Source organism: Lithobates pipiens, unplaced genomic scaffold (assembly GCF_037356315.1).
Source record: "Lithobates pipiens isolate NorthernLeopardFrog02 unplaced genomic scaffold, aLitPip1_a1.2 Scaffold_8, whole genome shotgun sequence".
Taxonomy (NCBI): Eukaryota; Metazoa; Chordata; class Amphibia; order Anura; family Ranidae; genus Lithobates; species Lithobates pipiens.
This window is the reverse complement of record NW_027507903.1, coordinates 590311434-590325989: the sequence shown is the minus strand read 5'-3', so window position 1 is coordinate 590325989 and position 14556 is coordinate 590311434. Positions and strand designations below refer to the sequence as shown.

Sequence of the window (14556 nt, the reverse complement as noted above, 5' to 3'; positions counted from 1 at the left end):
CTATTTGCTAAGGTGTTAGCAAATAGAATGAAGAAAGTAATGAATATACTGGTACACCCGGATCAGACTGGGTTTGTCCCCGGGAGGGAGGGAAAGGACAATGGGGTGAGAACCTTATTGATTCTATCTCAAAGGAAGAAGACGGAACCCCCGGCTTTATTATTGTCAACGGATTCGCAAAAGGCCTTTGACAGGGTCAATTGGGGATTCATGTTTCAGACAATGGACAAAATGGGCATTGGCCCCAGGATGGTCAAATGGATTAAAACGATGTATCATCATCCTACAGCGACTGTAAACATTAATGGGATGCCCTCCTCTTCCTTTGAGTTGGAAAACGGGACTAGACAGGGATGCCCACTGTCACCCCTCCTTTTTGTGCTCTCGCTGGAACCCCTTCTCGCGACAATTAGAAATAATCCGTAAATAATTGGAATTAAGGCGGGGCAGGAGGAACATAAACTCGCAGCATATGCGGACGACGTATTGTTTTATATAAGTAACCCTAAAGACTCACTGTCTGAAATCCTTAATATAAATGTAGGTACGCTAGAAGCACAACTAATCCAAGAACAAAGTAAATTTAAGTGGACTAAAGATTTGAAATATCTTGGAATAAAATTGGCAAATACTTTAGATAAGATATACCGCTTAAATTTTATCCCTTTACTAAATGAAATAAAAACTGAACTTAGAAGAGCAAGTAATAGATCGATCTCTTGGATAGGTCGAATAAATGTGTTTAAAATGTTTATTCTTCCAAAAATTTTATATAAATTCCAGATGTTGTCGATTGAAATTCCACCTAGTTATTTAAAAAAATTAAAATCACTAATGAGTAAATATATATGGAATAATAAAAAACCTAGGCTCTCCCATGGGGTATTAAAACAAGAAAAAGGGAGGGGAGGATTGGCGGTCCCTGATTTACAATATTATTATCAGGCGGTAGTACTATCAAGAATTGTCGAATGGGTGAAGGGAAAAAAAAGAGGAAAAAAGATGGGTTCATTTATATATATATATATATATATATATATATATATATATATATATATATATATATATATATATATAGTAAAGCACAACTAAGTAAGATAATATGGAACCCCCCAAAAAATAGGGTATTAGATATAGACACAAATGAGCTGACACAGATTGCACTGAAGATATGGGATAAGGTGTATAAAAGATTAAACGGACACTATAATTCACCGTTGATAACCTTAAAAGATAACGAATACTTCCCCCGCGGGTAGAAGGGAGATAGGAGGGAATTGGATAAGACTCGAGGGGTCACAAATAAAAGATTTAAGTAAAAAAGGGAAACTTCTTTCACATGAAGAGTTAGTGCACATGGGATTTATGAGAAGGGATAGGTGGCGTTATCTCCAGCTGACCCGTTTCATAGAAAAACTACCTCAGCCGATTAGATCTGGAGATGAATTGACAGGGGTGGAACAATTATGTATAGCCGACAGAGCGAAGGGTACAATCTCAAAGCTGTATGGGTTGTTGATATGGGCCAGCTGGAGAGAGGCGCCGCCATAAATAAATAAGTGGGAAAGGGAATTGGGGTCACAAAAGGGTAAAGAAACAATAAATAAAATATTGAAAATGACACACTGTTCGGCAAGGGATAACAAAACAGCAGAGATGAATTACAAACTTATCTCCCGTTGGTATAACACTCCGGATAAGACATCCAAATACCAACAAGGCGGGACCGCCGAGTGCTGGCGGGGTTGTGGAAAAACAGGAACCATGACACATATTTGGTGGGAGTGTGCCAAAATAAAGATATATTGGGAAAAGATCCTTCAAATGATAAAGGAAATAACTCAAATAACATTGAAACCTGACCCCTGGATAGTACTCTTCCATGGTACAGAGGGCGGGGTTAAACAATATCAGGATACAATCATCCCGCATCTATTAAACGCAGCGAAAAAACTGATTCCCAAAAAATGGCAAGAGGCTGATTGTCCAACAACATGGGAGTGGGTAGATGCGGTAGAGGAAATATATAATATGGAAAGCCTGAGTCTGAGAGAAGAAGAGGAAAGGGTAATACTTATAAAAAAATGGAGAGGTTGGAAACAATTTAAGCGTGACTGGAGTTGCACCGCACAATTAAGACCATAAAGACTAGGTTATTAGGAGTAGGGACACTACTGACATGGGGATAGGGGAGGAGGGGGGAGGGGAGCGGCGTAAAAAATTCAGCGAATAACGGGAGCAAGATGAAAGAATAGTTTTAAGAATATGAAATAAAAGTTATATAAATATTCCTTTTAATTATACAAGTAATTAAGAAAACAGCCACAATGATGTGAAGATTAATATTAAGAGACAACAATGAACGTTAAGTTGATTAATAGTCTCTGGTGAAGATTCGCTGATGTGGAAAAAAAAAAAAAAAAAAGTGGGTAAAATAAAACAAAATTTTAAAAGTGAAAAAAAAAGTGACATTTCATTTTTTGTGGATGACTGAATATGTGAATGGAGTGGTGAAACCTAGTGTGAGTGTTGGATAAAACACTTCTGTGTAATGAATATGTGTCAGTGTTGTATGACAAAACAGAAAGATATATCAGGATAAAAAGATTTGGAATAACCCACTTTATACAAAGTGTGTGAATATGTGTATCTAACGTTAGCCTAAAAACTTGAATACCTGCTTGAAGGATAATGTATGTGATGTCTCTTCCTGCTGATACAAACAAGTGGAGTGTCGTGCCGGCCATGGCTGTTATATCTCTGGTGGGGTGGCAGGTTTTTTATTATATATAATTTTTTTTATTCCTCCAAAAAAAATTTTCACTTTATTTTTTATTTTTTTGTTATTTATATAGATAGATATATAATTGTGTGTGTGTGTGTGTGTGTGTGTGTGTGTGTGTATATATATATATATATATATATATATATATATATATATATATATATATATATATATAATACATTCTCTCTTGCACTCTCATTTGCTTGCACTCTTTACACCTGTGGTGGTCGGGCAGTCCCATGGCCTATTGGCCTATTCCCCCAGACCCCCCCCCCCCTTAATGGGAGGGAGGGGGTGGGGAGTCTCTCTCGCCTCAACCCCAGTGCAACATCATGTCCAGGCCCTTCGCCTTTTCATCCTGAACCTGAGTCCAGTTTATGAGCTGATCCGTAAGTCTTTGATTAGTTTGCGGCTTTCCTGATGAGTAGCTATAGGCTACGACACGTGTAGAGCCCACAACCAAGGGTGCCAAGACCAGTTTGTCTTAATCCTTGGATTTTTATCTATTATTCCCTGCATATCATGCATTGAGATATATTTTGGATATATGATGCTATCTTGAATTTATTCTGTTTAAGTTCATATGACTATATCTTCATTTTTATCTTTAATGTCTACATTAATCATGTTTACTATACATTGTATGACTGTTTATTGATAAATCCATAATTTATAATTAAAACATTGGCACTAATGTCAATGTTATTATTATGATCATTGTTATCTGTGCTATTATGTTCAATATTATTATTATTATTCTCAACTCCCACTAATTGATTAGATGTGTGGGGCAGTCATGCAATGCATTGCATGATTGTGGCACCACATTATATACATTTTTATCAAATTATACATAATTTAATTAAATCTAATTTTATTCTTCAATAGTCACTGCATAGACATGCCTCATCATGGGGGATGACGTTATTGGACAGTTTAAAATCTTTGTCCAAGGCACATAATGGGCCATCGTTTGAAGTGTGTGTAGGTGCATTTGTTTTCCATGTCATAAACACAAACCTCCTCCTTTAGTATTTCTGATAGTGTTAGTTGGCAGATTCTGCTTTTATCTCTTATCCCCTTTTTTTTTTTCCTTGAGCCAGGATCAAATCTTGGCTGGTTCAGCAGGGATTTTTTTTTCGGCAGTGATAATTGTTCTGCCAGTGGGGAAGGCTCTCCGTTGGCAGAACATAATGCCATGCAGGAAGGATTTCTCCATCAACACAGATTGTGTTGATGGGGGAATTGAACAATATTCTTTCTTGCAACCTGGAGGTTGTAGGAAAGAAAATTGCTTCATGTATGGCCTGCCTTACATGCCTATTAACACTGGTATATGTGGTACATTGCAAGACAGCTCTGCATCAAGAACTGAGTGATCAAACGGCACTGATCACTCTGTTGAATAGTCGGCTCATCTTAAAGTAGATGTATTTATCCTTTAGAAAGTGGAGATCGTATTAGGATTTTTTTTCTCTTCCTGCTTAGCTCTGCAGAGAAGCCTGGGCACACAGCCAAGACCGCTGATTGGAGGAAAGGCGCGCACACACCCCCTCTCCTCATGGGTAGAGACTCACAGCTCCATTCTTTCCATCAACCAGAGCTCTGCTAACATATTTATAGCAACCTCCCTTGACTCAAAACTCCAGCTGCTCTTATAATAGGATGGAAACTTGTCAGGCTGATAACAGAGGAATGCAGCAAGAGACAGCTACTAGACACAGGGCTTTGAAGAGAGATTAGAAAACTCTGCAGATCTATGTGGCCAGCTCAAATTTCATGAATCGGGTTTACAATCACTTTAAGCAAGAAAGCACTTGTCTTGTTACAGTCTGTTTCAATGTATTTATTGGTTTTATAACCTAAGAAATCAGAAGCAAGAATATAGGTCACAGGGGCTAAAGAATGTTTAGATATTGGAGGAATCCAAAAAGAATTTGTACAGAACAATCATAGTTAAACACCTTTTTATGCAATTGGGATATCGAAGGATAATAAATGGAAAGAAAAGGGGGAAAATTGTCATATTCCACAGCCTACTCTCAGTCATCCTAGGGGTGGCCCTACTCCTGCGACCAACCCCAAAGGATGGCATCTGTAGGAATGAGAGGGAAAAAAAGAGGAGCCAGAAAGAAAGTAAGAGGGAGTAAAGGAAAGTCAGAGTCTAGAGGAGGAAAGAGTAAAAGTAAGGGAAAAAAACTCTGAAGCAGTCATAGAAGGCCTGAACAAGCCAGTTAAAGTAAGGGGAAACTTATGTCACGTTAAATTCTAATACATTCGACTTCATATAAACTGCTTCTCTTCAATGTGAATCCTCTGGTGACGGGTAAGATTTGTCTTTTGTAAGAAGCATTTGTCACATTCTGAACATCTATATGGTTTCTCTCCTGTGTGAGTTTTCTGATGTTGAACAAAACTTATTTTATAAGAGAAGCACTTGCCACATTCCAGGCATGCATATGGTTTCTCTCCTGTGTGAATCCTCTGGTGTTGAGTAAGACTTCTCTTTTCTATGAAGCATTTCTCACATTCTGAACATCTAAAAGGTTTCTCTCCTGTGTGAGTCATCTGGTGCAGGATAAGCTGTGCCTTCCGCATATAACACTTGTTGCATTCTGAACATCTAAAATGCTTCTCTCCTGTGTGGCTTTTCTGATGTCGAGCAAGAAGTTTCTTCAGTGAAAAGTACTTGTCACATTCTGTACATCTAAATGGTTTCTCTCCTGTATGAGTTATCTGGTGTTGTGTAAGATGACCCTTCTGTGAGAAGCTTTTATCACATTCTGAACATTGAAATGGCTTCACTCCTGTGTGAATCCTTTGGTGGTTAATCAGATGACCCTTTTCTGTGAAGCATTTGTCACATTCTGAACATCTGAAAGGCTTCTCTCCTGTGTGAATCCTCTTATGATTATTGAGATGTGATACAACGCTAAAGCATTTTTCACATTCCGAACATGAAAACGGTTTCTCTCCAGTATGAACCCGCCGGTGAATTGTAAGATGTGCCTTACAAAGAAAACTTTTCTTGCAGTGAGAGCACGTATATGGCTTGTCTTTTCCCAGACTCATTGTGTGCTGATTAAAGACCTTCTCGGCTTCAAGACTACTAAAATAGAAATTAAACCAAATTAAAGTGTATGCTTGTAATGCAAATGAAAATAAATAGTAATACAAATCATATCGTTTCTACAACAGATCAACCCAAAGATTTAAAAATGCACTATATTTCTAGATGTGAAATGATTGTTTTCAGACACACAGGACATTTTAACTTTAAAGGGCTGAGGACGGGTTTGTATTTAAGAGTGGAGTATCTTCTTAAAGTTGTACTTAAAGTGAAGTTCCACCTCCAAATAACAAAAATGAATTAATGTGCGTTTAAAAAAATAAACCCTCAATTTTACTGCCACGTGTGGTGGAATGGGTAAAAAATAATAAAGAAAAAAGATGGGTTAAGTTAGAAAATGGGATTAGTAAAGCCCCTCTGGGTTAAAGTGATATGGATCCCACCACATCTTCGAGAATTAGATGGACACACACACTCAATCACTCGGATAGCAATTGCAATGTGGGACAGGGTTCACCGAAGACAAAAATGGGATAATTCCCCACTACTACCATTATGTGACACAGATTATTTCGTACCGGGGAAAGAAAGCTTTCAGGGAGGGGGGTTTAGGAATAGGGATGCACAATTAAGACATAAGTAAAGGTAAAATCTGTTCTTTTCAGGAACTTGGGGTTAAAAAAGAGTGGTTGGATATAAATTGGTGGCAGTATGCACAGCTGAAACACTTTGTGGGATCCCTCCCCTGCCCAATCAGGTCAGCAGACAGCCTGCGACCATTTGAGCGGCTGTGTGTGGCGACGGATGGAAGAAGAGGGATTTCTAAGATTTATAAAATTTTGATGGGACTCAAAATATCGGAGCCCCCCCCCTCTATATAAAAAAAAAAAATGGGATGAAGAGATTGAGACAGGTAGTACAGAGGCAGAAGTTTATAAAATACTAAGGATGCCGAATGTGATTTCACCAGATTGTAGTCTTCTGGAAATGAACTACAAATATATGGCTCGGTGGTATTTAACCCCAGATAAAGCACACCACTTTCAAAGAGAGGTCTCTAATTTTATATTGGCGAGGATGTTCAGAAATAGAATCTATGATCCATATATGGTGGACATGCCCCAAAATTAGAGAATTCTGGAAAGAGGTAATATTAACAACCAAGGAAATTACGGGCCTAAAAATACCGGAAGAGCCAAGGGTGTGTTTGCTTCACGGAGCTACGTTGCCCATTAAACAATATAGGAAAATGCTGATACCTTGCTTACTAAATGCAGCAAAGAGTTTAATTCCTCGGATGTGGAAAAATCCAGAAAGACCCTCTTTGAAAAGTTGGTTTTGTAACCTCAATAAAATCTACATCTTGGGGCCAAATGAGTAGAATGTTCGATATTTGGAGACCGAGGGTGGGCTGTGGGTAGGGGGTTGAGTTAGATGGGATATTATTTGGTATATATTATTGTATGCTGTGAAAGCTTAGTTTGCAGCCCAAGTGGCAAAAAAAAAAAAAAAATGCCACACTCTAAATACCTGTTTAAAAGAATATAAAATATGGGGTCAGTGGCACTACCTGTAACGTGGGCAGTATAGATTAGTTGTCACCCACCATATTGTGTATGTGTGCCCAGGTATCAAATGTAGGAAATGCCTATATGATCTCCCAATTGGGAGTGGCAAAAGAGTGTGAGGTAGTTCCCCCCCCCCCCCCCCCAAACAAATCAGTGCTACCCAGCTCCCCAATGTTACAAGAAACAGTAGTGATTAAATTACATATAAATCATACATTTCTACCACAGGCAACCCTCTTAACAGTGAAACACAAAAAGTCTGTGTGATTGGGGGGACTACCTCACTCTTTTGCCACTCCCAATTGAGAGAACATCTAGATACCTGGGCACGCATACATAATATGGTGGGTGACAACTAATCTATACTGCTCCCGTTACAGGTAACGCCACTGACCCCGTATTTTATATTCTTTTAAACTACATCTGGAGCTCCTCTAGGGGAACTTCATTTTGGGGAGGCAGCCACTGAGACTATCAACCTAAGCACAGCTTTGTATAATAGTAAAATCGAAATATCTGTTGCTAGGGGTTCCCTCGTAGTCTGCCTCCTTAGGTGCCTGGGCTCCTGATGTCACTTCCCTCGGTGCAGGAAGGGAGATCACCTATCCCCACCCCGATCATATGGGACATGTGACCTTTTCCAGAAGATTGCGCGGCTGGCGCACACACAGTGGGTGCCCGCCTGTGAAGCTACAGCCGGGCACCCACAGTTAAAATGCCAATGCCGGTGCCGCCGAGCGGGGGGGGGGATAAGTGGGGCTTTGGTCCTCTGCATCACTGGACCCTGGGACAGGTAAATATCCGATTTAATAAAAAAATAAAAATAAATTAAAAGTCAGCAGCTGCAGTATTTGTAGCTGCTGACTTTTCATTTTTTTTTTTTTTAAGTGGGAACCCTTAAACCCAAAACCGAAAATGTAATATATTGCATCTTACCAATCCTTAGATGTGGTGGCTGCATTCGTTGTATTTTTTTTAAGACATTTTCACCCAGTGATCTGGCTAGTAGCATACCTCCTGTATTAGAGTGCCCCCCACTCTGGAAGAATGGGCACAGCGGGCACCTTTTGGACAGCAGCATTTTCAGTGTAGGAGTAACAGTTTTATATACACTAACAAATTCAAGCCAAACATCAGTTCACATTAGTTACAGCAACTTTTTTTTTTATGGGATAAAGGTTTTACATGAAGGGAAAAAATAAAAGCTAATCATTGTAAGCACCCCTGTCAGTGGTAAATGGTTTGCCTTGCTGCTCTAACTGCTACATTTGCAGGAGAGATTGTGCTGTTGGGAAAAACTGCAGACTTGCAGGATCACCAGATGGAAATAAAGGAAAGAATGCCTAAAAATAATGCAGCAATCACAACTAAGATTTGGCAAGCTGCAATATGATGTTTGCTGTTGGCTTTAAAACCACTTTAGAGAGCGATTTAATTATACTTCGCCTCAATTTGAAATGAACCCTTAACTTTCCCTTTTAATAACCCTAACCTTAACACGGTTAACTGTAAATCTGGAGCAAGTACTAATATATTTGCATGTCCAGCAAACAACCCTGATGGGGCATCTAAAATCCATATATAGCATGCAGATAGAACTTGTTGAACATTCAGTAGGGAGATCATAGAAAGATGGGCATATTTGTACAATCAATGATGTATAACAGACTTCTCAAAGTTATAGGAGTAAGACATAACAGTATATGCAAGGGAATTCCCTTGTAAATCATCATAATTATGTATAAAAAAAATTATCAGCAATATAGTAGCAGAAAATATTTACAACATCGCTTAAGCCCTTGAAAATCTCATCAACAATTTGTATCAAACTCGTCAAGGGTATAGTTTAAAAAAAAAAAAAATGGGTGCCAAATGGTGATGCAGAGTAGCAGAATGTAAAACGGCTGTAAATATCACTCGCTGTATTTCTCAGTGTCCTGTAACAAGCTATAATAAGCTAACAAGCTATAATGTGTGTACAGTATATCACTTCTAAAAATTGAAAGACTAGACTGGAAAGACTAGATTTTAAAATACTCAAGCTGAGTACATTTATTTATTTATATTTATATATTTATTATAAATGGCAAAATTTCCCAGTTGGCAGTCAGCTCACTAATTGTATTTTTTTTTTTTTTTTTTTATTGACTTTAACATTTTAAACACTCCATTAAAAAATACCACTGATATAAAGTCCACCTTTAAAATTTTCCCTTCTCAGTGTATAAAAGAAGAAACGCATCTTAATTGTGCATATGCAATCATAAAAAAAAGTGTACCTACCTGGTATAATGTAGTATCAGGATCCTATAAAAGCTTCTTGTGCTCTTGCCTGGCAGTTCTTGTAATGTACTGAATTCTCCCTCGACCTCCTTTTTATGTCATCACCATTGATTACAATTTGGTAGCCTCTGATTGGCTGAAAAGATGAGCTCTGCTTAACAAATTAGACCATTTAATTTATTCTTTAGAAGGTTTCAGCTACCCTTTTGTCTCATTTCCCCATCACAGACACAGTCAGGACAAGTTCATTGATATTCTAATATGTGAAGAGAAGACAATAGGAGGGGACCTTCATTGAAAAAAAAAATGCCTTCCATCATTAACATTACCCAGCTGATACTATAATTGTTTTTGAAAGACGAAAGCTACTGAAGTTGGTAAAGCCCCATACACACAGCAGAATATTGTACGAAAAATGCAGATTTTGACACGATTGTATGATAATCTGATTGTTAATTCAGATATTTTCGTACGAAAGCTGTGAAGGGACAAACACAATCCTTTTTTATTTTCATTTTAATCCATACAGTTTTCATATGAAAATGCAATACATCACTTCCAAATTTTTATTCTGTCATATGAGAATTTTCGTACTTTAGTAACCTATTTGTTTACGATCTGGTTACTCGCATGCAAAAAAAAACCGATCATTTTTTATTTTATTCTTCAATAGAGTAGAGAGGAATTGAACACTTGTCAGTTTTTATTGCTGTCTGTGCTTCCATATAGGAGATTCACCCTCCTCTATTTGTCATGTTTACCACTATTATTGAAAGTGAAAGTAACAGAAAATCCCAAATTTGGGGTTGCCCCCAGAAAAGTAATAGAGGGTAAATTTTCCAATGAGGACACTAGTTCTGGTGAGCTGATGGCCCCCAAGGAATTACTTTAATTTGCAAAGATTTCCAGAAACTTCCTGTTTGGCTATGGGACAGGAAGTCAAGGGATATCTCTCCAATGGGAGACGGATGGCAAAAAGAAATCTGACAGGGGTAGTTATCCTCCCTTACTCTATCCAAAATGAGAAAAAAAAAAAAGTTTTGCCTATAGTTCTACTTTAACCACTTGCCACCCAGACCAAATCTGACATTTCTCTCCTACATGTAAAAAAAAAAAATAAAAATAAAAAAAAATAATATATATATATATATATATATATATATATATATATATATATATATATATATATATATATATATATATATATATATATATATATATATATAATTTTTTTTTTTTTTTTTTGCTCAAAATTTACATGGAACCCCGAAACATTATATATGTTTTTTTTAGCAAGGACCCTAGAGACTACAATGGTGGTCATTGCAACTTTTTATCTCGCATGGTGCACAGCAATTTTTCGAACACTTTTTTTTGGAAAAAAAAATGTTTTATGCTTTAAAAAAAAAAACAGTAAAGTTAGTTATTTCTTGCATAATGTGAAAGATGAAGTTATGCTGTGTAAATACATACCTAACATGTCACACTTTGAAATTGCACACACTCGTGAAATGGCGCAAAACTTTGGTACTTAAAAATCCCCATAGGCAACGTTTTTAACCACTTGCTTACTGGGCACTTAAACCCCCCTCAGTCCCAGACCAATTTTCAGCTTTCAGCGCTGATGCACTTTGAGTGACAATTGCGCGGGCATACAACACTGTACCCAAATGAAATTTTTATCATTTTTTTCCCACAAATAGAGCTTTCTTTTGGTGGTATTTAGTTACAGCTCGGAGTTTTATTTTTTGCTAAACAAACAAAAAAAGATGCAAAAAAAAAAAAAAAAAAAAATCATGTTTTAATAGTTTGTTATAAAATTTTGCAAACGGGTCATTTTTCTCCTTCATTGAAGTGCGCTGATGAGGCGGCACTGATAGGCTGCATTGGTGGGCACTGATGGGCTGCATTGGTGGGCACTGATGGGCTGCACTGGTGGGCACTGATAGGCATAGTTAAGGCGGCACTAATAGGCACAGATAAGGCGGCACCGATGGGCACAGATAAGGCAGCACTGATGGGCAAAGATGGGCACAGATAAGATGGCACGGATGGGTGGCACGGATAAGTGGCACAGATGGGTGGCACGGATGGGCACTGATAGGTACCACAGATAGATGGGACTGATGGGCACTGATAGGTGGCACTGATAGGTGGCACTGCTGGGCACTGATGGGCGGCACTGCTGGGCACTGATGGGCGGCACTGGGGTGCAGCACCTTTGAGGCAGATTGGGTGGCACTGTGGGTGGCACTGTGGGGTGGCACTGTGGGGTGGCACTGTGGGTGGCACTGTGGGTGGCACTGTGGGCACTGACAGGGGGCACTGACGGGGGGCACTTTTTCTTTTATTTTACTTCAGGATGGCACTGCGGGAGGCAGGTGGGCACAGGAAGGTGGCAGGTGGTCCCTTGTATTGATGGCCGTGATCGGGACTGATGTCCCGATCACGGCCGCCGGTGATCGGCTTTTTTTTTCTCTGACAGCGCGAGGAGGAATAATAGCCGATTACCGGCTCCGTTCTATCACATGATCAGCTGTCATTGGCTGACAGCTGATCACGTGATAAGGGGTCGGGATCGACCCCTTACACGGATCGGTGATCAGGCGAGTCTCACGGACTCGCCGATCACAGAGCGCGCCGCGCGCGCCCCTCAGGGGGCGCGCAGGCCGCTCGTAACCAGGACGACTTCAATAGACGTAGTCCTGGAAATGTAGGTCCGCGCTAATGCCGTCATTTGGCAATAGCGCGGATCTGAAGTGGTTAAAGGTTTTTTTTTTTTTTTTTTTTTTTTTTTTTACTGGTTACATGTTTTGAGTTACAGGGAGGTCTAGGGCTAGAATTATTGCTTACATTTGCGGCAATATCCCGTATGTGTGGTGAGCACACGGGGACAGGGGTGCTTTATATTTTTGTTGTTCATTTTCTTTTTTTAGTTTGACACTTAAAGTGATTACAATTATTGTTTCATTTTTTATATTCCTATTACAAGGAATGTAAACATCCCTTGTAATAGGAATATGGTATGATCGGACCTCTTTACAGTGAGTTATGGGATCAATAAGACCCCACATCTCACCTCTAGGCTGAAAAAAAAAAAAAAAAAAATCTCGGCTTCACAGCCGAGGCGGCGCTGTTTGTTTGAATGCAGAGGCCGGGCATGACGTCATAACATCACTCCTAGCCTCGGAACGGTCATAGAGAATCTGGCGACAATCTAGTCGGCTGGAAATTTTTAGAGCGCTATATATATGTGTGTGTGTGTGTGTGTGTGTATGTATGTATATATATATATATATATATGTATATATATATATATATATATATATGTATATATATATATATATATATATATATATATATATATATATATATATATATATATATATATATATATATATATATATATATATATATATAAAATATTATTAGTTGCGAGAGCAGTCTATATTAAAACAGGTTATAATGTTTGCGTGAAATAAGAGAACTTCACACTGTAGAATTTGAAAACTGTGTAAACGTCATCCTTTTGTCATGGTGATCATTTATAGTTGCATTGCCTTTTGTGTAGAAGGTTTACTCATGCCTCCAGCATTGGAAATACCAAATTGTATAGAGGGCAATCCCCCTTCACACCTTTGTTTTATACCAACACCCCTGATCACCACTGAGCTAGTATACCACTCCTCTATTATGTTTAGTGAGGCATAAGGGATAAATAGATGAAAGACAACAATAGAATTCATTATAATATGCAGAGACAATTTTATACTATACAGTGGTAACACTTTTAGTGTATCTCTAGGAAAAACCTTTTTAATTAGTTTTGAATAGAGTGGAGAAGGGCTAGACCCTCTGTCAATCTCATCTGCTTTATGTGTCCCCATTTAGGAAGATTCACCCTCTGTTTGTACTGGTAGTCATTGTCACTGAGGGAAGATTAGGGGAAAGCAAGAATTTTAGAGTTGTCCCCAAAAACAAAAAAGGGGCACATTTTCAAATGCGCACACCAATTCCTGGGAAAGCTTTCCAAGTGGGTAATTCTCCGGACTTTTAAAAATGTTTACTAGCTGTCTGATGTATCTCTGGTAGAGAAAAGAATAGGGAATTAACATTTCCCTATGCTACACAGGCAGTGAGCAATACATACACAGAGGCTTTTTCAGGGTGAAACTTTGCAAATCGCTCAATAATAAAGAGTCCAAAATACATTCAAGTTTGACATAGCAACATCATACACTTCAACACACAAACATATTAAAGGTGTGTGATGAATAGTGATGGCCGAACGGTTCGCCCGGCGGTCGTTTCGCGGCGAATTTCCGACATTCGCGGTCCGCACGTTCGAACGCCTTTTTCCGTCGTTCGCCGCGGCGGACTTACGTGTTTAATGTATACAAGAGCTTTAACCTTTGGTGACACGTTTATCATGTGATACAGGACAGCCAATTGAGACATGACAGCACATGGACACTTGTACATTCCCCCTAACCTATAAATACACCCGATCCGGTGGCCATTTTACATTCTTTCTTCTGTTAAGATAGGGACAGGTTCCTGTGTGGAGTAGGGAGAGATAAACCACTAGCTATTTGGTACACAAAAGTTCTTTTCAGGACTGGTATAGGTGTTAGGTGTTGATAGGTTTGCTGTGCTGCTGATTCTTGCAGCAGCCTGAGTGTCTTTTGTTAGTTTAGAGAAAGGGAAAGGACGGTGTATGCTACAGGGACAGCCAGATTAGTCTTTCATCATCATCATCATCATCATCATCATTAGCTGTTACTATCAAGGTCCACAAAAGAGCTGTTCCAGTAACCACTAATCGTTCTCTTTTTTTGCCAATTTGTATA

At 38.7% G+C, this 14556-nt stretch overlaps 1 protein-coding gene and 1 pseudogene across 1 annotated transcript in view; one reads left to right on the top strand and one right to left on the bottom strand.

Annotated features, from left to right (window-relative positions):
- The window catches only part of LOC143961230 (uncharacterized), an 87483-nt gene that overhangs the window by 54132 nt on the left and 18795 nt on the right, over positions 1-14556 (top strand). The window lies entirely within an intron of this gene.
- Positions 4633-14556, bottom strand: part of LOC143962289 (uncharacterized) — a 259324-nt pseudogene continuing 249400 nt past the window's right edge.